General features: G+C 36.4%; 1 protein-coding gene across 1 annotated transcript in view; it reads right to left on the reverse strand.

Annotated features, from left to right (window-relative positions):
- Positions 1 to 25,578, reverse strand: part of GABRB1 (gamma-aminobutyric acid type A receptor subunit beta1) — a gene marked incomplete at its 3' end in the record, with an annotated part of 124,341 nt that overhangs the window by 29,248 nt on the left and 69,515 nt on the right. The gene's annotated exons all lie outside the window — the stretch shown is intronic.

The raw sequence follows: 25,578 nt of genomic DNA on the forward strand, positions 1-25,578 counted from the left end.
CAGCACAATATACTGGTTACAGTATGAAGCATAGAAGGATATGCTGAACAGAGCAGAATTTCGTCTGAAAACTTTACAGGCAAAAGTGTGGAGTCTCTTGAAGAATGCTTTCAAACTCACAGAAGTGAGTTGGCATCTGCAGTTGCCTTTTTTGTGTTTGTGTGACAGAATGGTTCTTACATTCTTATAAAACTTCTGAAGTTGTAAATGGTCAAACTTGGCTTGGAATTTCATTGGCCTTTCTCTCTTTTTCTCTAAAAATTCCTACCTAAGAAATGCCTTTTTTCTTGATCTAGATATGGTCCTGTTTCATGGTAATTCATACCACAGGGTCATATCTGGAATTTTTATTTTTGATGTGCTGGAAGTCAAGCACGCTTACATGCTATATGGGAATGATAATTTGTGCTGTCACAAAACTAATAAAAATAAAAGGAAAAAAGAAAACCCACATGTTTCTTTACTGTGACACATTTCAAATTTCCTAAATCTGCAAAATCCATCTACCTACCTGCATTGTCTAGGAAATGATGTGACAGAGAAACCGGTCCATGAAACTACTGCATAAGTCTGTGTAAAATACCATGTTTCTGCTTTTCCTATGAGGTTTATCTTTGTTTCCTGTTGCACATTGAATTGTTTTGCATGTTTCTAAATGGGTTTTGCATTTGTCATAGAAAATGTTGAAGACTTCAAGAGAGGCAGGACCTCATTTAGTTTAGTGTTTTTCCAAATATGCCTTACTGAGAGACACTGAGAAGACATGCAGTAATGATTTGTCAGACTCCTACTTAGTAAGGCTTAAAATCATACATATCTATATGCTAACATTAGTCACAGTTAAATGATTTTTAATGAAGGTTTCAGAGGGCAATGTTTTGTTCCCAATAAATAAATCAGTTTCTAAGATAATTTAGTTCACCAGATTCATTTATCTTCAACCAGATTTATTTAAGTGTTTACAGAAGTAGAAGTTGAGATAGTGCTTCCTAGACCACAGGGTTAGAGTGGCCAACTATTTCTGAATGGCCAGTCTGTCTGTACTCCTGACTTCTGCAGCTTTGGATATTCTACATATGATATTTAAGCAGTAGGAATCAGTTATTCTTAATAACATCAAGGATTTTTTGTTGACACATGGTTCAATAATAAATAATACACTTGTAGTATAACTGATATTTACATCCTCCACACACATATATATATTTTTTTTTCTGATGTAATTCTGGTAAGTCTTTGTTCAAAAACATTGTCTTCTCACTGTGCATAGTTTTTCAGTTGGCTTGGTCTCTCTGACTACTGTAATTCAAGAACAAAAATAAATGTTTGTATTACTAAGACGCTTCACTGTTAATTGAAGGTTCAGCCTGGAAGTGAATACTTGGATTATGCAGAAGAGAGATAATAAACTATTAGTACTGGTTTCTTGTAGCAGAAAGTAATCCAAACCTGCCTAATCTGTCTTTTAGTAATTTCTCATCCTTCATTCTTGTTAAATCACTCCTTGTATTTATGCTCTAAGAAAAGGTTAAACAGAAGCACTCCATGCTCTCCATTCCCTCAGGTCTGTTTCACATTCCCTGTAGCACCTGTAAGGCAGTGCACTGTGTATGGGTCAGTCTGCCTGGGGAAAGGGTCCCTAAGGGTGGTGGTGGGGAGCAGCTTTCCTTCTCATGGCTCTTCTACCTCTTAGCTCTCTGGTGCCATAGCAAGCAGTTGTTTCTAGATGAAGAGGGGAGTGACAGCATTTTAGCTGAAGTTTGCAGAGATGAAAGCCATGCAATGCAAGGTGGGAAGGAAAATTGGAGATCCTTGTTAAGCTGGGGAAGGCTGAGAGCTCTTGACTTCCCTCTTGACTTGTAGACCTGCAGCTTTGGACATGGTACTGGGGATGATGAATGGCATCTGTCCACGGATTCATCAGAACCTGAACCTTGTACCTATGTAGATTGGAAAAGGCAGGTTGTAGTTTTTGGAAGCTCCCTCCGAAGTGGAGAAACCTGCCAGCCCAATGTGGTGTCTCCTAAAGCTGAAGGTGCTTAACCCTTATTGGGAATCTCTGGCTTCCTTGACAAGAGCTACTTGTGATTGCGGTAGGAATGCTCCACGATCCAGCAACATTCATTACCTGTAGTTCATAAATCTAGCTTTCAAGCATTTCTTACTTCCTCATGATAGATCTCAGCTGCATAAAATTTTTAATGATATTATGCTCTGGGTAACTGTAAAACTTGTTTAAGGAGATAAATTAAACCCATATGTAATCATAGTAATTGCTGTCTTGATAAAAAATAAAATCAGATCTTTTGTTGTAAGCAGAGTAAAAAATGCAAACCTGTTACTGTTTGTATTCTGTCAGTGGAGATAGCAGTTGATGGCTTGCACATGCACCAGGCACTTAAAAAATAAAGATATTCAAATGCAAAATACAAGAGTGTAATGGCAGGAAGGGGAATGTAATAGTTCAAAGATAGGAAAAAACTACAATAAATCTGTATTCCAGGGGCTTAATCCTGAAAATCCCTAGGCACAAGTGTTTTATGAAAATGGTGAAATATGATAAGACACTGTAAAAGTGGAAGGTGAGGACTAATCCAGTACTTGAAACAGTTATTTATATCTCAGAGCAGGATCTGATTTTTCCAGGATTTCTGTTTATTGACTGTGTTTTAAGTTCTGTATTTTTTCAGTGTTGGGGCTAATATATTCTGTTTGTACAGTGTTTTTTACCCTACTTTCCTTACATTCTTTTGATTCATTTGAAGACATTATAAAATGGGATTAAACAAAGAAGATATGGTTAGGTGGACATATATCATCATGTTACTTGGTTTCACTCATGTGAAACTCAGACATCCTGGGAAAACATGAAGTCTGAATCACTAACAGGCAAGGTACATCATAATTATGAAGAAGAAAACAATGTTTTTTAAAAAAACCTTTTGGTCTTTGAAATTATCTAATCCATTGCTGTGCTTTTATTTCTGTGTTATTCTCTGAATACCATACTCTTACTATATAATAAAGTTATTTGGCCCAAAATAAAACTATGTGAAAGAAAAGCATTGCTGTCCAATATTTGCAAAACAGACTTCTTTGTGTAATACTGTCAGAGGTTCCCCTACAGAGCACTAGGTCTTGTAGGAACAAAAGCTAAAGCTTAATATTTTGAGTTAAAACAGCAGTGAACAGTTAAAGTAAGTTCAGAATGAGTGCAGAAAATAGAGTTATGCTTCAGTACTTAGAACATTTCATCAAAATGCTGTCAAAAAAGCTATTCCTCAGTTCTTGAAGAAGAGAAGCAATATTTAATACAGCAAGGGCAAGTAAATGTGGAGATGTGCTAAGCAATGAGAATTCTGTTGTGAAATGTTTCCTCCCAGTTGGAGAAAAGATATCAAACTTTAATATGTTTGTTCTTTTTCTCTCAGTCAACAGAGCATAAATTATGAATGTATATGAGGATATGAACTGGGAAGAACTCATTTTTTTTTCCTTAAAAGCAGACTGAAACAAATAAAAAGTAGCCATGCTTCTCTTAAACACTGCAGAGCTGAGGCTTGTAGTACACACCGGAAATAGGCTTTCAGGTCTCAGGTAACATATTGCTTCTATTAAATCTGTGTTAATTTCACTTCAGAAATGTCAGGGAACTTAATCCCATAGTAACTTTTTGACATCAGAATCCAGTCACATGTCCCTGGTGTAATTGCCCTAATTTTTCAGGAATGTCAAAGAAAGTTTATTCTTAAGATTTCTTGTAGGCAGAAACATTGAAGAGGTAGAGGAAGGAAGAGAAATTATACATCTGATATGCAATTTTTTTCTTCTCTGTTCAGGCTGTGTACAGGGTTGTTATGCCTACCAACACTGTAAATTTCCAAGCAAAGCCTGAATGATCAGTGGCTGAGTGCTTGGCCCTGGGAGAAAATGTCAGCTCTGAACCTGCAAACATGCCCAACTTCCAGTGCTGGGAGGAGCCCACTTACAGGAGGTACATTTGAGCACTAGCCATGGGTTGGTTTCATGTCTTTTATATAATATAATATGTTATTATTTATATGTTAAATATATATATGTTATTATATATATATATATGTTATTATTTATATTAATATAATATAAAAGATAATATATATCTTTTATATAATATAATATGTACTTGCAAAAGCTATGTTCATTGGTCTGTGTATTGCCTGTCTGAACATATTCTATTTAACAAGAAGTTATATGTGTTAGTAAGATTAGGACAGGCCAGTGCCTTTAATGATCTCATTAGGAGTTGAGTAACGACAGATATGGAGAAGGCTGAGTTACTCAGTAACTTCTTTGTCTCTGTCTACACTGGTAGATGAGCTTCCTGCACGGGCTTCTTTCTTTTCCCTGAACCTGTAAATGGAGGCTGGGGAATCCCACCCACTGTAAGTGAAGAGCACTTTTGAGACCACCTGATGAATCTAAACAGGTATAAGTCTATGGGACCTGATGACAGGTCTTCCCCCAGGGTCCTGAGGGAACTGGCTAATGTGGTTGCCAAGCCTTTCTCCATCATAGCTGAAAAGTCTTGGCATTCGGGCAATGTCCCTGGTGAGTGGAAAAATGGAAATGTCATGCTCCTACTCTTCAACAATTAAAACAAAGAATTGAACAAAGAACACTACCCTTCAACAATTAAAACAATTAGGACATTTCTTCTCAGAAAGAGTGATCAGGCATTGGAACGGTTTGCCCAGGGAGGTGGTCGAGTCACTGTCTCTGAAGGTGTTGAATGAAAAGTTGGACGTGGTGCTTAGGGACATGGTTTAGCGGGTGACATTGGTGGTAGGGGAATTGTTGGACTGGATGATCTTTCCAACCTTAATTTTTCTATGATTCTATGATTCTATGAATATATTTCTTTTTAATCTTTGTTCACAGAAAAAAAAAGTTGCTTAAACATGAAAAAAAAATAATAAAAAAAACATCTTGAGGAAGACACATACAGAGAATATTCATCTCAAAGCTTTAAGAAGCTGAGAACAGGGTCCAGTGTGAGAAGGGTTCAACAATCTTTATTTTACTGGGTACAGTTTTACAGAGATGAGACCAGGAAAAATGTGTCAGAGTATGAGTTTTCTGCTGAGTTTTATTGAATGCCTGAGCAGTAAGTACTTTGTTTGCTTTACCTCTCCTCCATCTTTTTTTTTTTTTTTTTTTTTTTGGTTAAAAAATAAAATGTAAAAAATGGAATAGAACTCACATAGAAAAATGGAATAAAACTCACATAGAAGTAAAAATGGTTTTTAAACTTGGAAATCCTGTGATGCAGCTCTCTGGAAAAGGTATGTATTTATATATGTATGCATCTTTAGAGTACTAATTATATGAGTGGTCACTCAAGGGACCTAAACTTTTGTCAGGAGAGATTGTGGATTCTGTGGAGTAAGACAAGCAGAAGTGGGTGCAGTGTGTTGAGTGTCTTTAGTGTATACAGTAACATACACTTTAGAAAGCCTTAATGACAAGAACATGTAGACTGAGAGATGAGATGTGGATGCTATCACAAAATATCTTAAAAAATTAATAACTCATTCATTCTTTAGATATTACACAAAGTGGCAAGACATACAAAATTAAAAAGTAGAGCTCTTGGACTTGCATATGCCTTTGTAAGCAAGTCTGTGATGCTGTCATCCTGAGTCTCAGGCATTTTGTACCAAGCTGGAGCAAGTGTAAATAACTAGAGCACACTACAAAGCAAAGGAGCAGCAAAGTTGTGCCTTTATCTCTGTCAATCCCAGCCATTTCAGGGTGAGCAAACTATTAAAGACTACAGTATGAGAATCATCATCTTTGTGTTACCATCTACTCAAGTGTAAATACTCTTTTGCTAGATAGAGGTGACTGAATTTGAAACCTGTTATCCATTTACTATTTATTTTTTCCCCTCTTACCTGTTGTATCTACTTTCTTTGCTATTTTCTTTCTGTGACCTCTTTTTAATTTTCATTTAATAATGAAGGTCTGTTTGCTGGAGAAGGTCACTTCTGGTCTTCCTTTAAGGATCCCAGGTTCAGAAATGACTTGAAGCACTTTGAAGCTTATGGCTTTTTTGGTAATGGCTTGAAGCTGTATTGCCTTGCAGTTATGGTGCTGCAATCTATAGGAAAGTGTGGTGTGCTGCCTAAGTGCCTGTGATGATGACCTGGATATTCCACCTCCTTTGCTACCCAGAGCACTGGTCTGCATGCTGGCCCCTCCACTCTGCTGGCAGAGGTGTCTGTGGGCAAGCAGTGTTACCTGAACCACGGAGATATTCAAGGGCAAATATCCACTTTTACTTGGGAAATTTGTGTTTTTAATCCACAGGAATATCCTGATCCTGTTCACAGCTTGTCTCAGCAACTAAGTGTGCTGCAGGGAGTGGGGGACAGCCAGTGGACACGTCCTTGAGAATAGCAACTCTTTTTGCTGGCCCTGCTGCTGACCTCCTCCTCCCAAGCTCACGAACCTACAGTCTCAGGTACTGTTATCCTTTAAAAATAGGTCTCATTAAAGGCAGCTTGTCATTCAAACTCTGTAAATACAGAGTATGAGCTGCTCATTAGTAACAAGTGTGTGGGTGGCTGAGACTACAGCATGCCAGATATCAAGGTGAGAACAAAATGGGAAGGATTCATTACTCTCCTTCACAGGCTGCTTTGTATTCTCTTCAGATTTATCTTGTGATTCCCACTGAAATCTAGCACTTTGTGATCATGTTATACTTTAAAATTTGTTTTTAGCTAGCAGCTGGTTGGCCTCATGTGAGCATCTTGATCTTTAACCATTGGAAATGTAGTTTGTAGGTGGAAGAGGAAAGTGGAGAGATATGAGCCTGAGCTTAAACTGACTATTATTACTGAATTTCTTTCTTCTTTTTTTTTTTTTTTCTGATTCAAGAACCACTTGTCCAAATTGTCCAAAGTAGTGATTTCAAATGTGCCAATAATTTCTGGCATACCTTTCCACATTTTATTGGTAAATGAAAGTAACATTAATGAATGCTGTTAAGTTGAATGTATTATATGTCAGATAAATTTACTCAGAGGGTTTTTAACATTTTGTATCGTCAAAGTACTCAAGTATTCAGGTGTCTTTACATGGCACCAATTATTCTCAGATGTCCATAATTCTTGTTTGTATACAGACATGTTGAAATAGATTTTAAAACAGAATTGTTTTAAGTTTGTTTTAAATACATGGACAGTTAATGCACACAGACTATTTTTCTCTGGTTAGGCTGATTTGAATGTAAGTTTTAGATTCAGTAGAAGGAAACCAAGTATATTATAAACACTAGCTCAACTCATACTTACCCCGGAACTCATTCTCAGAATGAACCAGATCTCTGAATGCAAAGACTTGCTACATGACAAGGTGTAACATAATATAATAACCCACATGAGGAGGTGGTTCTACCTTTTCAAGACATCTGATTCCTGGGACAAACTCAGGATTTATTGTGCTATACTATTTATGTATTCTGGCCTTTTACATTTTTTTTTATTATTATTTTTTTTTGCATTTTTCTTCAACAGGACTTCTACTGTCAAGGTAGAAGCAATAGGACTTCTTATGTGCCAAGTAGAAATGTCTCAGAGGTTAGATAATCTTGGACTTGGGTGCTGTAAACAATAAGATATTTTGGGAAAGGGGATATCAGGCTTTAGTTGGCTTTGGAGATTTATTTACCTTAGTACTCAAAGCAATTGTCAGTACATTAATCATGGTTATTTTGTTTAAAGGAATAAATCCTTGCTGAATAGCCTCTCTCTCTCTCTGCCAGAACTATGCTTCAGGGAACAGTTGTATGGTACTATCACAAAGCAAGGATGAGATGAGATTACCCAAAATGGGAACAAATAAGCTTTCTGACTCCTGCCTTCCCCCAAGAGGACAGCCTGGAGCTGCAGGGCAGTGATCAGGGTAGGAGGCAGTGAGGAAGGGAGAGCTCTAAAGTTCAGGAATATGGGAAGAAAAGTGGTGGAAGAAATGGTCTGTAAGAAAGCATTTTGCTCTGAGTGGAGTTAGAAGTTTCTAAAATCAAAACCTTAAGCAAAATACATTTTGGATAAGTAATATAAGATCTTTTTCTCTTCCACAGAGTGTACAAAAAATAACTCAGCTTAGAGTGAAGATGAATTACTTGCTTGTAAAGATCAAGAAATATAAAAAATCACTAAAATGTTACAATGTAACTTTTTAAATATTAGCAAAAAGGTCTTTTTGATGCTTGTAAGCCAAATTTCAGTGCAGTGAGATTTTTTACTGCACAGCTATAAACCCATGAAAATATATTTCATAATATAAATCCCAAGAGAGCTATAACTATACCAGGGCAAACAAGATACTTCAATAAAAAGTGCTTGAGTATTGGAACTGAAATTTACTGCAAAAGGTAGCTCAGTTTGACAGTACAAGTATGTTGCAAGCCAAAAAGAAAGAAAGAGAGAGACGGATCGAAAGTGCTTAGCGTGAAGGAAGGTCCGAGAGGAAAGTAAAGCTAGATAACTGGTTTTTAATATGGTTTTAATAAAAAGAATGGTTCTAAATCCTTAACTTTTTCAGTATCTCTCTACAACCCTTCTAAACCTGACTAAATGCAAGAAGAGTCATGTTACTACTGAAATTCCTAGTCACAGGAGGATTGAACTGATTGAATTGCCTGTTGAGGAGAGAATAGAGATCTGCTAGATGGTAGTAGTGGTGTCATTGCTGACTGATATCTTGATTTTTGTTTAAATTTTGTTGTTGCTGTTTATTCCTGAATGAAACCAAACCAGACACCAAGATACGTATGTGTGAAAGAAAGACATGCACATTTTCAGATTTTCCCCTTGTGTTGACAGAAGAGAAATCCAGGCGACATCTTCTGCAAAGAGACTAGTTTGCAAATGGAAGGCTTAAGAAAGCCTTCTTACTCAAAGCCTTGCTTGCCTTGCTTGTTCAAAATGACTGGTAAAAAGTGGATGGTTTGGATTGGTGAAAAAAAAAAGTATTGTTTCTGGCGGCAAACATGCTTCAAATTGACCCACTGCTATCTTGCCTCCTTGTAACCATGGGAGGTCTTCCTCAATTTTGAAAGAATTAATGGGACTAAAAGAGATTGTTATTTACCTATAGGTACTCTGTATCTCTTCAGGAACACCCGTACAGCATCTCACATAACTACTGCAGATCAACTTCAACCACTCCAGCCCATCTCAAACTGAAACCTGTACTCTGAAGCAGAAGTGCCGAGGAAATGCACAGAGACAAGGACTGAAATTATTTCTTCCTTTCTTCTGATGCCTGGCCTGTCAGATTTTCAAGGAGAGGGGAGTCTGCTACTTTTCTTGTGGCTGTAGTTTTACCTGTGCGCTGGAAAAATTAGCCAGAACAGTAGCTTCAGTACTAAAATTACTCTGACAGTGAGACAGAGGCAACTGGTCTTTTTAAATGAAGAGAAATAAGCTATAACAAGCTTTCTTGGGTGGCATGAAAACTGTTTGATAGTAGAAAAGCTTAATCCATTTTTGATTTTGCCAAACACCGGTAGGACACAGAATGGTTGCACTCTCACCCAGGAGAGTGCAACAGAAAGTGGGCATATTTTATTGGGGTCCTGTGGAGAAAAAAGATGAAAGGTAAAGAGCAAGAGAAACCCTGATGCAAAGGCAGAGAGTTTCCACTAGATTCTGTGATTAGCTTTTATGGCTGCACTTTTTATAAAGAATTTATCTATGAAATCTATTATCAACATTTATCAACTAGGAGAGATTGTAATAGCAGCAATAAATGGCTCTTTACAATATGACGTGCTGTTTTATGCTTGTAACTGACTGCAAGACCTAATCAAGGTATGCTTTTACCATTTATAGAGCAGAGCTTAAATTATCAAGCCTTTACAGACCACTTAAATATTTTTAAATATTAAGTGTAATCAATTTTTGAAGTTCTTCTTAGGTCTCTAGTATTCGCTAATTTCCCTAGGTCTCCCATCCTTACTCTCCGTGATCCTGAACAGATAGTAAGCACACTCCATTTGTACCAGATAGGTAGTTGAATGTGAAAAATAATAACTCCAGCCAGCAAAGCTGGCAGAATAATTATGTCTTGATTCATACGTTGAGGGGAAAACTCAAGCGCGTCTGAAGAAAATGAGCTGCAGCAGTTAATCTACCGTGTGTGGTGACTAATTTCATTGGAGAACTGAAAGTAAAATTAAAACCTTGTGCTAGGAGCTTAATGAGGAGATCTTTGCTTTCACAAAAATGTTGACCCTCCTGGCAATGTAAAGTGTGAACAGAGAAATTAGATTGTCTTCTTTCAGGCCCCTGACCTGACAGGAAAGCTGATGTGACTTTTGTATGGAAAACTGATCGATGACTATGGCCTGTCAATAGATCTTAATTGGAAAACAAAGCAAAGAAACGAATGTTTTGATTGCATTTGGCCCAAGACTTATTCTGTGATAATGAATCAGTGCAAGGCATGTATTATATCAAAGAAATTTCTAGCTACAGAATCTTATTAATTCATAACCCTTTTGAATGAGCATAAATTAACAATAACTTTCAAGTAAATTTAGGACAGTGGGGTGTATCTCTTATTATGGTATTGCTTTTTTGTATTTCTTACGCTTTATTTGTCTTTATGAATTATGTTGTTAGGTCAGGTATAACAAACATAGGAACAAGAATTGTACCCTGACAACCATTTTAATTAAAAAAAAAGATTTGTCACACAAGGGGAAGGAAAGGGTGCCTGGGTCACTGTTCTTTCTACTGCAAACACCACCTCATGGTATTTCTTTAATAAACTGTCCAACATGTGTCTCAAAGTACTTGGGAATATGTGGGGTAAACATTGGGAATAGTGGGGTAAACTATCACATAGTGAGGTTTTTAGGAAACATGTTTTTGTGATGACTAGCCTGAGTTTATTTATGGCTGCTGTCTACACATTTGTCCTTGGGATAGTATTGTCCTTTGGCTTACACAGCACATCTCCCTATGGTGTGTTTTGCCCCTTTCTGGACAATAAGCATACCTCCTATGCAAAATCTCTTTTGCTGGGTGAAACAAAATTCTCTGTCATTCTTAAGCAGACATATGTCCTTTTTCTGGCTGCAGCAGTATTAGATGAAGAATTTAATATTTTCTAATTACTTTTAGCTCCCTTTCCTGGAAATTAAAATCCATTCTGATCTACTAGCGGAGCTACTAAAGTGAAAACACCTTGAATAGCCTCTGTGAATCTCTTTTTGCTGACTTGTGGTTAAATTGGATAAGACAGTAACTAGCTCATAGTGTCTGAAATAGGTTAGGAAGTATTCACTAAAGCAATCAGTTAGCATCTATGAGAGGGCTGTAATCTCTAGCAGTGATGGTGATGGGTAACTTGGAGTGGACTAGGAGAGCCCATTTTAAATCAACACAATGTGGATTAGAAGAATATACATGTACTTATGTGAGCAGATCCTCTGTGTGCATGATTTATTTGAATTTGTCCTTTTCACCCAGTTCTTTGGATGGACTTGCATAAAATGGAGCAGGTTAACAAGCCCCAGACAGTGCGTAGCTTCTCGTTATAGCATTAGCTTCTCCTGACTGCCAACACCAATGAGTCATGTGCAAATTTCCCTTGAGTTTTCACATTGCTGGAAAAATCAGATTTGTGCCAGTGAGATATTGTTTTCAGTGAGGAGGTTTTTCAGGGTAAAGATACCGATAACTTTTAATTGGTAGTTGTAGATATTATGTATTTGAATATATTGTGTGTTTGGGGGGAGGGTGTTATTATTTTTGTCTTTTAGTAGTGGTAGATATTTTACAGAGCTTTACAAATATATATATATATAACCTTTATATTTTAGTGCAGAACTGGGGAAGAAGAATGACTTGCTCCAATGTTGAAGCTTTGTCTTGTTTTATTTGTTTTTAGACTTCAGTTATAATAAAAAAAAATAAATTAATTTTTACTCTTAGAACACTAAGTGTCATTGTTTCTTATATTCACTGAATGCTGCTTACAACAGGGATCCAGAAGGCTAACAAATAGTTGTGCAGCATCTCGAATGCACATAATCTATCACTGCTGCTCTGGAAACCAAACATCCCTCATAAACAGAGAACATGGGCGTATTAAAAAACTTTTGTTTCAGAAGCTAAAAACATAACTCATAATATAAACAAATGTGTTATGCCTTATAGATAATATATAAATGCTCATCCCAATGTATCTAGGACAATCTTATTTTACCTGAATATATTGTGTTTTTTTTTTTTTTTTTTTTTTTTTTCCCCTATTCCAAACTGTGCACATTGCTTTTAACAGTTTCATATTGAGAGTGCCTGGTCATCTAAGTTATCTATTCTGATTTCTCCTTGTTTTGAAAGAGAATCATTTCCAAACAGATGGCAATATGGGACTTGTTAAAGTAGGAGAGTAAGAGGTTCCACTGAATACTTAATAGCAACTTCAATAGTAATTAAAACTATACCCATCTGAATTCCAAGAAGAGGAATGAATGGAATCTCATGGTACCTTTTCACATGTTCGTTTTGACCATAGAGCTGCATTTAAGGTACCTGCATACTTGATTTTTCACTAAAATCATGAAGTTTAGCTATGTTCTGAATGGTGATAACATTCATCAAGATTTTGTGCATCCATGAAATGTGAGCAAGCTGGATGTTATAGGAGTATGAGAATGTATTAGCTATTGGCTCTTCTGGCAGAGAGTCAAAGCCTTGATGAAAAAAACAAAATGAGCACATTTTACGAAATGAAGCCAGAAGCTGAATGAGTACAATTGTTTACATCAAGACAGATGATGTTCATGAGAATTTCCTGGCTCAGGCTCTGCTGTTGACCTATATCAGGCCTTCTTGTAACCTTTTTGTCTCCTGCCTCAACTGAAGTTTAATATACTGCAGGCTTAGATTCCTCAGGTTTTCATTCTTTCCTTGCTACAAATCTGAATTTGTTTTCTACAAATAGTTGACATACAGTTCTTCACAGCCAAAATCTATTGTTGTGCTTGTTTCTTTCATATTTAGCTTTAAGAGCATGCTACGATAGACTCTATGAAAAGATACTGTACCTACATTTATATAATGCTCATGAAGACAGAATAAGCAAAAATCTCTTTTTTTTTTTTTTCTTCCCAAATATTCAGCCATGCCCTTTATGATCCTTGTCTTTACCCAAATTGGCCTCTACCTCCAATAGGTTGTTTGTTATTCCATAATAGAGAAGATGATATAACAAATAAGTACAGTAAAACTTCTCTTTCAAAAAATACCCAACTGAATTTGATGGAAATAGCATGCATGATAATTTCTTCTGTGTTTGTGACAGATGATGATGCTTAGATGAAAATGCTCTTATCGTAATGTAAAAATACCGACTTAAGGTTGAAGGTTATACAAATAGATTATTATTTTCCGCTCAAGTTATCTGGCTCGTTAAATAGAATTTTCAGATAAAATCAGGTGGTTTGTGATGTTTAACTCTCCCTTTGTGTTGTTTTGTCATAACCTAGCTGTGTTGCCTGGCTGCTTGAAGCCCCAAGAGGTGTTTGGATGATTTCACTTGTTTGTTCTTCTGGGACAAGAGAGAAATACAAAGTGAGACACTGCTGCTCACCTACTGTATTGTATTTTCTTCTGAATTTCATGGTTCAGCAGTTCTTCTCTGAAATGTTTTAATGAGGGAAGACATAATAAATCACATGGGCTTTCTTTCATAAAGATAACTAATAAAAATGTAGGAAAATATGAAAGACATTATGCCAAGCCGTATTGCTTTGAAACTCTCAGCCTTCCGCTTTCCGTCCTGTATACTTTTTTTTTGTTATTATTCTCATTCTGTTTAGTAGCTGAATCACCTGTTATTGCTAAGAGTCAGTGTTCAGTTAAGCTTAAAGAAAAGGTGCTCTAATAATCTACAGTTCTGATGGCTGCTCAGTGGTGTCATGAACTGTGTTTTCTCAAAGAGCTGTATGGCTTATATAAGCCAGGAATAAGCAAACAAATTCCTCTCATACAACCAGAAGATTAAGATGGAAATAGAATATGTAACTGATAGAGAACAATTTTCCTCTCACTTTAGCTCACCCTTCTTCTTTTCTCCTGTTTCAGAATCATCTGAGAGATCATGAGCTCTCTGGTTGAACAGGCTTAATGTTTCTTGCTGCTTCTTGCCTTCTCTTATGGGCTGCAAATGGTTCATTATAAGGAGTTATTACACTGTGCTCAAATTCTAAACCCATTACCCAGTGGTTTCACAGAATGGTTGAATGGACACCTTATTTTTGTATTGAAGGAAGGAGCTGGGAACCCTTCCAGAAAAGGATCTGAAAACTGGTTTGGAAATGTTGTATTTGAAACTTTATATGTTGAAGATTCTACTAGTTTAACACATTCTTCCTGGGTATAATTTAAGACTCCTTTGGAAGGAGGAATATTTACATCTAATTTTTTACTTATTGCATTAAAACAAGTGTATGCTTGGCAATGGTGGGAATAACTATGGTAAGTTTTTTTTCTGTTGTCATTTAGCTCCTTTTCCCATGGCCAGAGCTGTCTCTTTAAACATGCTAGTAGCTGTTCAATTTGGTAAATAATACTTATACTGATTAAAAAGATTTATATAGGTGACTGAGTATGGCAGAAGATAGTTATTCTGCATGTAAGTGGAAATTCATGGACAGCATTATGCTGTGTTCAGGCAGCTTTACTTGTGTGCATTCAGGCCTTTGAGTTATTTCAAGAATGTGCTTTGATATTTTCATGACATCTTAAAAATAAGCCTGACATTTTGCCATTGAAAAATAATGGAAAAAGGAATTAGAAATGGGATAAAAGATCACTGGTGAATGAAAGCTCATATACATATCAAAAAGCTATCAGCTCATTGCTTATAAAAGATAGAAACTCCCACTGCCATTAAGAAAACTATTCTGATAAAACAGCCACTCCACCACTGAGATCTTAATCCTCAGCTTACAGAGAGACCTAAAAAAGATCCTCAAAGATGAGTCCAGAAACTAAGCTTTAAGACTGCACTGCTCATAAGCAGAAGAGTGAGATGCTGTAGTGAAAAATACTTCAGGAAAATATGGTGTTTATAATCACATGTAGTTTAAGTTCACAGTGCTCTGCCCAGCAGTACTTGTTGGAACCAAGGTGGCTGCACTATGGGTTGAAACTTTTTATAAGAGTTTTGCTTGGAAAGAAAATACTGGTGGATCTGTGAGTTCAATACAATTTTCAGTACTTAGCTCTGTTGCTTCTGTTTGTCCTTAAAAAGGAGTTTGCATGCCTGAAAACTTCCCTGAAAACTTACATGTTTTCTGTTTGCAGTTAAATCAGGTGGTGTGATAAAAAGACTACTCTTCCAAAACAGATGAAGATATATTATGGCATTTTCTTCTTATGCAGTCATATATATTATACTATACTATACTATACTATACTATACTATACTATACTATACTATACTATACTATATTATATTATATTATATTATATTATATTATATTATATTATATTATTCAGGTTATTGTTTAGTGATTTGTTTTCCTAATTTGTATTTTTTATTCTCGTTAATCAAACTGAACAAACATAGTTACATAGTTCTGTTTATGGCACCTATAGTGACAGCCACACAGACCATCTGCAGGTTTGGATCCTTTATATCCACAACATAGGCCATCCATTTGAATCTTCATGCGTTTCCTACAATTAGGACTATTTTTAAACATTTGAATTATTTAACTAATACTGAGAAAATACATTTTCTATTCAGGACAGAATTATTTATTTTTATCCTATGTAGTGATTTGCTTGTGAGAAATTAAGCATTCAGTGACTCCAAGGATGATAATATACCATATGTAGAGTAATTAAATATTACCGAAACATCTGTGACACACCTTCAAAACAAAACTTTGCTTGTTTTCTAACTGCAGAGCCCCAGCAGGGGGCTCCCAGGTAACACTGAGAAATCTTTAGGAGGCATTAATGCATACAAGTTGCCCATATTTGGATGATAGCTGTGTATTTTTAAACTTCCTAGAATCTGAGTTAAATTATCACTTAGCATTAATATTTTTAAAAGCATTTTACTTAGGAAATGTTTTGGTTGCTAAAATCCTTTGGCTCATCATACAGTGTTTCAGTGGAACTTGCCGTTCCTTGGATTCAAAGGCAGACAGTGAAAAACTACAATTTTTCCTCAGCCCTTTTGAAAATCTGGCTGACGGATGTCTTGTGCCAATTTAGGTTTAACACTACCTAACATCCCAGAGAGATCTTGGAATTTGATGGTATTTTAGTAATTTTCTGCAAATGGATTAGATCTGTACTCTGTATAAAGAAGACGCAGGATTAATTGTACTAACAATAGAATTAGCAGTCTCAAGTGAAGAAATAATTTAAAAAATAAAAAAAAGATGATCCACCACCCTTGAATCCCAATTCCTCCTATAAAAAGGCTAATTTTAGAGCTTTTTTTTTTTTTTTTAACACCTATTTTTTATAACTATTTTATAACTGTTTCATTTATTTCTTTCAGTGAGAGACTCAATATTTGGAGGGTTTGTAATGCAAGTAGGCCAGTAGTCAACTGTATTTCAAGGGTTCTAACTGGGGTCAATGAAATAATTCTTAGCAAATAGTCTGACAATTTATTTCTCGCCCCATTTGCCAAATGTCTGACTAGAAAATTTTCAAAAGCATTTATTCAGAAATATTTTTTGAGGTACTGAAATATCTCTTGTAGGGTAGTTTGTTAGCTACAAAATAGAAATTGAAACACAGAGATGGTCTTTCTTCTGTAGAAAAGTTTATCATCAAAACCTGAGGACAAATATAAAACACCCCACACCACCTAATAAAACCCCCAAACTACAGATTTCCACAGGAGACTTGCTTTTCATTTACACAAACATGTCACTAACAAGGCTGGAAGCAGAACATGGATCTCATGATTTATACTCCCAATAAAACCACTTGATCACTCTGTCTTACATAGTTTACAAATCCATCTACCTAAAGATTATGAAAAATGCCTCATTTGCCAACTCCTGCCATACCCTCAGAGGTGGTTTTAGAGAGGCTGTGCTGAAAGGGACATCAACAGCACACATCTGATCATCAGATAGGTAAAGAGGCAGGCCTGAGAAGTGGCAAGGGCTCTGAAACTCACCAATTTCTTCTGTCTGTGCCATGATGCATGGGAGATGTCAGCTTACCCTTTGCAAGTAACTTATCTTCTGAGACCGTAAACTTTTCTGTGTGATTTATGGAAATTATGGTCATATAAAAGACTATATGTATCTTTTTTGGAAGATACAAATACTCTGTATCACTATCTTGTTGGGCTAAGCCTATTTCTGCTCATGCATTTTTGGAAAATTGGTCCTTGGTATTTTTTCATGAACATGAAAAATTTGACACCTCATCTGTGCAAAATACACCATTTTGCAAAACTAAATACAAATAATTGGGACTTTCTATAAAAACAAAACCAAACAAACAAGCAAGAAAACCTCCTCACAACCAAAAACTTGAATGGATTTGTGTTTTGCAGAGGATCTGGTCCCCTGATTAAATATATTTGGACATAGCCTATAATATATTTTGTGCCACAGAGCCCTGGTTTCTTGAGCCAGAGGTTTTGTACTCTTTCAAGCATTTTGCTTGAAGTCCCAAGTGGTTACTGCTGTGTAGATTGCTCCTGTGTAAACCTCTCTGCTGAGTCGGTTTTCAGTTACGTTATATTTGTCTATGCTTTTGACTCTTGATTTAGGCTCCTGGTAGCTCCAATGCTTCTGATGTTTCTAGATTCCTCCCTGAAAGATGACGTCTGTTTGCATTCATAATCCAAAAAAATACATCATCCTAAGTACATGTATGTATGTGTAGTATTTGCATTCTCGTGTCTCTCAGTTTCAGAAAGTGATCAGACCTGTGTTTTAAGGTGGGATTCTATTACCAATGCCATTACATAGTAATGTCACCTTGTTAATGGCTTTATAAATTATACCCTCTAGTTTCCACACATTTTGTCTCTTTCTTTTTTATTAGAAGATTACATGAGGGTGTTTTGGCCTGACAGTTATGGGATCACAAATGTTGGTACTAAAGCAAATATGCTAAATAGAGAAATGTACTCTTGTATTTTATAGAGTAATTCATCTGCCATTTGATACTTCATTCTCCTCAAGGACTCACAGTGCAAATTGTTGCCATTCACAATAGGTCTCCCTCCTACCCTGATGGAGTAGCAATATTAAACACCAGCCAGGCTGGCAGCAAAATCCTGTGGCTTTTGTTGTTGTTGTTGTTTTGTTTTGTTTTTAATTAGTTGGAAATAGAAGTGCTGAGGTACTAACAGGCCAACTCCTATTCTTGCCCTTGCCACCAGAGTGGTTCCAAAGAGTGTTTATTGTTATGGTGATAGGCACTTTTTATATATAAATTAAAATATTTTTATATAAAATAATAATTAAAAAAATGTTTTCTAGACTGTAATTTGTTCTTGCCACTACTTCTAAGTTAGGCCAACAATATTTGAGAAGAATGAAATTTTTCTTTTAAGTGAGATTTATAGAGGAGTGAGCGTTAAGAAAAAATACCTTTAAAGCATTTCTTTTAAAGCACTATTCTCAGAAAACACTTCACCTGTGCTGAGATTACTGAAAACATGGTTTGTGATTGCCTTAGTGAATTACTCAAGGCAGGGTTGCTGTTGATGCTGATATCCCCAAACACCTGAGAAGGTTGAAGCCAATCTTCTGTCTTGTGCAGCACAGAGCTGCCATGAGCCTTGTTAGCAAAGGAGATGTCTCTGACAAACATCAGCCCCCACAAACTGATAGGTTTTATTCTTTCTCCATTTTTACCTTGTGTGCCTTTATCAAAGTTGTCCCAGCATCCAAGCATCAGTTCAGCAGCTTTTGGATGGTTTATGGCAGGACAGTTCTTTACTCTTAGAGTGCCTTTACTCACCCTATTACACATCTAGGTGTGTTTGTCAGTCTCTCTTTCTGGTAAATATTTACTGCCTCCCTATAGCTTTTATTTACCCACCTGGAACTTCTATTGTATATAAAAGGTAGGGATTTCTTTTGTGTCTTCCAGCTTCTCTGATTTTGGTTGCACTGTTTCTTCAGTGATGTCACTGATCATTATCAATATAAATCCAATGAGAGTGAAGATAAGCAGATTGAGCAGATAAGAACTTATAATTTTCTCCCTCAATGATAATTGTTCTTAACATGTTAGAAATTAATAGTATGCAATCTCGAAATCTGTAGCAAAGTAAAAATTTATTTATTTATTTATTAATATAATTTATTTCATTAGTGTTAGAGAGAAATGGATTTGATTTTAGTAAATGTTTTTCACATGATGAAAGGTCTTGTTTTTGGTTGGCCAATTTTGTGCTATCTGTACAACTAGCAGGTTATCAGGTGAGAACTTCTATGGTTTGTGAAAGGAGAAAGCTGTGATGGCAAATATATGAGGTTCCTTGTGGATATTGCTTTTCAGATCTCCCCTGCCTCTCACCTTGCAAAATCAAGTAAAGAAGGAAATAATCCTTAAAAACTGCCTATGCTTGTGCTATAGAAGGGATTCTTAGAGTGTTTATAAATTTATTTGAAATTCTTCTCTATCAAAGGTACTTTGGTCTTAATCTCTGCCACAACATTTATTTTTACATAATTTCTGTATCTCAGCATGTTTGAGGCATTATTTTTACACACCACAGATGAGCTATGATTTGAATTGATTTTTTTTTTTTAATACAAATTTATATATTAAAGACTATTATATTAAGAAATGGAATTTTGATGTAGATTGTGTTGACAATAGCAGAGTAATAACTCCAAAGCATTAGAAGATGTTCCTACTTCTGATAGGAGAGAAGGGAGGTCTTGCTCAAATTAATAGAGAGAACATAGTTCATTAGAGAGAAGAGAAGAAAATAATCCAAACCCAATTCATACCAAGAAAGCAAGAGATGATATATTGCATTAAAAATATGTAATACATGCTTTACAGTGTCTTTCACCTTTAAAATTAAACATTTGTTACTCTTCTTGTTGGATTGTCCAGTTGTTATTGTTTTTTAATTCTTTAGATGGTATTAATGTAGTTAAATATTATCTTAACAATATTAAGATAATTAAATAGGTGACAAATATTTTCAGTAATCTGAGTCTGATCCATAATATGCTTGAATTAAGAGGTCTTTGAATAAGGCCTACTGGGCTTTGCTCTACAAAATTCCTATGATTCAGTTCTGCAGAGTGCTGTGCTTGAAAGCTGTGATCAATTACCACATCTAAAGCTTGTATTTAAATTCAGGCCCATGAAGCCAGTTGTGAGTCCACCAGAATGCATATGTACTTTATTACTGGTTGCATATTTACAGCTGAGGCCATATCAAATACTTTGTTGTTGTTGTTGTTGTTCTTTAAATACTCTCTATAGGACTCATTTCACCTGAAGTGTTTCCCCACTTCATTTCCTCATTTATTTTTACATTAAAAAACAAGCAAGCAAACAAAAAAAGTATAAACAGAATAAGAATTTGTTGGCTGAAATGGGAGGTTAAAATCTCCAAAAGCTCTATGATTCTATGAAATCAATTATTGGGTATTACTTGCTAATTCAGTCCGAGTTCATGAATAGCTGCTCCACACAGAGCTGCGCTTTCTCTGTATAAAGACTATGGGGGCAAAGAGAGGGAGGAGATCTAGCTGGGGGAATTCAATACATGTCTCCTCAGTGGCAAGGGGAGCACTCCTTTTCAGGGTGGAGGTGGCTTGTCCTATGTTGTTTGTGAGGACATTTGTGTTAATGGAAGACTTTCTCTGAATTACACCTGAGAAGGCGCTAGGGTTTTTTACCATTTCTTGTAGGTCTTTAAAATAGCTTATAGGTTTCAGTTTTCCATTTCCATTTGTCCTATTTATTAGCTACCAATTTACTACTTCATTTTATCAGGCTCCATTTTGTGCTTGACACTAAATAAAACTTATGGGATGTGATTTATATAGACCTTTACTACTGCAGTTAAACAGAAAACCTGTAACTGCTCCTAGGTATAAACCAAAAATACCATTTTCAAAACACCACTGTAGTTCTAAGAGCGCACCTGCTTTTGTCTTAAACTTCTTCAGTTATGGCCGCATGTTAGAAATTACTACTGAGAACTCAGTCATGGGTATTCTTCATCAAATGATAGTAAATTATAAAAACTTGTGTTGGCTGATGAGCCACAATATGTATAACAAATGTGTGAATAAAGCAGTAGTGAGATTGCATTTCCTTATACATATAACATTTCACAGGTGTTAGTCCATAGGTGTTAGTCCAGATGTAGCACAAAGGTTACAAATCCAACAGCTGTAGAGCTGGGAAGTGCCTTCTGGTACAGGTATGGAGCAATATGTTATGGAGATTTTCCCTCCTGTGCCCAGCTAAATACCAGAGAAATAAAGCCAGGCTGAATTGAGCTTCATGTTACGAATGGACTAAATGTGCTGCTCACCCACTGATTTATCATCCCTATCATCCAGTAGTGCTATGTTGTTTCCAATATTTTTACATTAAGTAGAGTAGTAAGAAGCAGTGATTTGGTCAGAGAAGAGTCCTGCAAGAGCAGGAGGAGCCAGGTTTGGGGATAAGCACTCATGCCAGGACAGGAGGGTGCAGTGAAACTGATGGGCAGCATAAATGCAGGTTTCAACATTTAAGCTGGAGAAAAGTCTGTCTCAATATGAATAAATATTTCTGAAATGCAATACACGCAGCAGAGACTTAGCAATATGTGCTGCTACTGCAGCGTTGTCCATGGCTGACAGGTTAAACAATGCAGGGGATGCTCTGTCTGGGGAAGAGACCACCATTAAAAAATTAAAAAGTACTTTTTATTTGAACTAGAGTAATGCAGTGGTTGTTTGTCATGAGCTTAGGACTAGCCAGGTTGCAGATCCTCGCTTTTTTTTTTTTTTTTTTTGTGTGTGTGTGTCTGAATATAATCTGAATATAATTAATTACATTAAATCTATATTAGATCTATGCAGCAATTCCCTTTGCTGCACAGCTCTGTGACTGGTGTGGGAAGATTCTTTTTGTTTCTTCAAACACGTGAGTCAACCGTTTTGAAAGGCCTAGAAGAAAAGAGTGAAAGGTCCCAAACTGAAGAAAGCATTTTTCTTCCACCAGTCAGGCATCTTTCTCTTCTTTGGGACTGCTTCCCCTGTGAATACAGACATGAGTGTGGTTTCCCCAGGACAGCAGAGTGTGGTTTGGCAAAGGAGTGTTTGGCTCCTTTTTCCTTCTGAGGTGAACAAATGCTCCTAGCAGTGCTAGCATCTCCTGTGATTATGAGCTGTGCTGGTTGCCCATCAGGTGTCTTTGCTCCTGTAAAGGGAGTCTAGTATGACCTGCAGCAGCCTGAACCGATATCTGCAATGTACCCCTACCTCCTCCTAATAGCTGTGAATGTAGGAGTATAATCATTTACCTGTGAATCCCGAAAAATGATGCTCAGATTTTGAAAGGGAAACATTTTTGTTTCTGATTTTTGGAGGTAGAAGAAATGACAAATGTTTGGCTAATTTATTTTTGTAAAAATTTTGCAAATCTTGTGGTTTCAAAAATATAAAGAATGTTCCCAATTTTTTACTCCAGTGTTTTTATTTTTTATTATTTTTTTAAAAAAATATACCTACTGCTAAATCTTGTGGTATTGATACATAGAAAAAAAGGCACCCATTTTTTTTTTTTTTCAAAGCCATTCTATCTCTTGATAAAAAGATGCTTTATAAGTTGCTTTGTGTTTTCTGTAGAGTGAGATAAAAAGTAGCTTTTTAGATAACGTTGCTTTGCATCATTCTGAATGATTGAATTTTTTTATTTTATTTTTTGGCTGGAGTTGTTTAGAAACACAGGTGATGACAATAGATTAATTATCAGCATGAGCAGGCTGCCTGTTGCCATGAGGGCAAGTTGGCAAGTCCTGAAAAGGACCTGATAACAGACTCTTTAATCAAATCCGTGAGAGTGTTTGGAAGAAAACCAGAAATGCATAGCCCCAGATCATGACAACACACACACACAAAAAAAAAAAATTACACAAAACAGTGAAATTTCACTGTACTAAAAGATTTGGCTAGCAAATTTCTTTAGTAACACTCTCAAATTTATTGCCATTATAGGGTGTCATGAAGGAAAGTTTATAATGAAATTTACAGTCTAAGATTGTAATTTAAAACAATGTTCTGCATTTAAATACAGCTTTTCTTTTATTCCAGCCTTAGGATTCATTAGATTGACTTCCATGGATATTGCATAAGTGAATGACTAGTAAATCCAGCGTTGCATGGGTTGATTCACATTGGTGAATTGGTTGGAGATGAATGACTGTCCCACAGTATTTACATGTATGTTATAGCAGAATTTATGCATGTAAGAAAGGGTGAAATAAGTCTTTACCTTGAAGGCAAAGATCCACCTTCCCCTTTGCAGTTATACTGGTGCCTAGTGTTGCTGCAGCAGTACGAAAACATGGTCTCAGTAAACCAAAATTTTTCAGTGCTGTAAGCCAGCCTTTCTTTTACTTGTCAAGGCATGCTCAGTACCTCTGCCTTGAAATCAATGAAGATCTACTCTTAATGATGACAGATGGGTTTGTGTCTGAACATCAGAAGGGAGGGAGATCTGTGTAAAGGTATCTATCATTGAAAGCATGTTGCTCCTCTTAGCTAATATTTTTTGAAGGGTATGCAGCCCATTGTTGCTTTCAACACACTAGATGAAATTCTGCTGTCATTTATTTTGAGGCAATGTCACGATAACAGAACAGATGTCTCAGAAGAAATAAGATGTCATTGTTCTTCTAGTGAAATGCAGAGAAGAATTGAGAGAGAGCTGAATAATACTAGGAAAGGATGATTTAAATCAGAGCTTCCATTCATAACATCATGACATAAGAATTTGAGTTTGGAGTTCAGTACAACAAATTAATAATAATTCACTTTAAAGACAGATTATATCTCTAGCATCATACTTAAAAGAAGGAGAGAAAGGGCAAGCAAAAGAAAAACCTGCATGACCTGCTGGTTTGAGAAGCTAAAGCTTTGGGAGAGATTTCTAGAGAATCTTTCATGAAAGGGCAGTACAAGCAGTGAGAGGGACTGCTAGCACCAAAAGAGCTACAGCTAATGTGGTCTGATAGCTTATTAAAAATAGAGGGGTGGGGGAGTGGAGGAGCTGGAACAAGAATCCCCTGTTTTACAGGCTGTGCTGGACCAGGCTAGAGCTGTCTCAGACAAAACCGTCCCCATGCTGCAGATTTGCATGTTGGCTCAAAGGGAATTTGCCTTAGGAAGCAGGTAGCTTCTCTATCCCAATACATCATAGAAAATAATAATAGCTGCTGGAAGGAGTATTTGATAGAACCTGAAGTCACACATAGCAGGTACATAATGCTTAACAGCTGCACTCAATTTCCCTGGCATATTGAAATGGAATTCAATGGAAATATTAACGCAGAGTTAGATATGTTTATGTGTGTTTACTTGCTTGGGCAATAGGATGAAAAAGTTATTTGGTTAGTAATGTTGCACATTATTCACTACCATGAATAATAAACAGAAGTAGAATTTGCAATAGGACACATAACAGTAATTCACAGTTTTAGGGGGCAGAAAGCTTAGGAGTATTCTGTGTCTGTGCAAGTTGATATGCATGCATCTTCAATCTGTTGTGATATAGCAGCTGAAAGTTACTGGAAAAAAATAGCTAAAGGGGCTGTTTGTTTCCTCACAGAATTTGTGCTATAATGGAGACATATGAAAGTGATAATATTTTGCTATATGATATAAAACCAGCCCAGTGTATTCAGTATGTATTTCCCTTGTTTATTCATCTGTAAAGCCAAACGATTAACCTTGCTTTATTTTTCCTCAGCTGTGTTGGGACTGAACATTGCATCACTGCCAAACTGCTGGGCATGTGGATGGAAGCAGGGCAGGTTGTTTAGAGTTGTTGTGATTGTTCCAGTTCCTGTTTAAGGAAGCCAGTAAAATTTCATATCTGAACCTGAAAAGAAACATTTAACTCTGGACTGAAAAACAGAACATGGACATGGGGAATAGGAGGCATGGGGGAGAGCAAGCATTTAAATCATCCATGAGGGATGGTTTTAGGCCTTGTCTGAGAGGACTGGTGATTTGCTGGGAGCTCAGACCCCAGTCTGTAGTGTAATTGGTGCTGTCTGCCTTTTTCCAGCCATGCCAGGCCAATGCTCCATTGTCAGTAGCTGAAATGAAACTCACAGGTCGTGGCTCCTCTGTGTGAGGTTTGGTGATACTCTTTGCACTCTCTACTGTGTAGAAGCTGTATGCAAACTAAGACTCTGCAAAGTTTCTTCTCTGCCCACGAGGCTAAGATTGGAGCTGTGCTGAATTTTTGAACAGGCGATGTTTAATTTCACCTCATAACACTTTCTGCAACGTCTTCTCTCTTATGAGGCATATGTGTCATCTTG

The sequence above is a fragment of the Netta rufina genome (assembly GCF_964035555.1).
Source record: "Netta rufina genome assembly, chromosome: 4".
Taxonomy (NCBI): domain Eukaryota; kingdom Metazoa; phylum Chordata; class Aves; order Anseriformes; family Anatidae; genus Netta; species Netta rufina.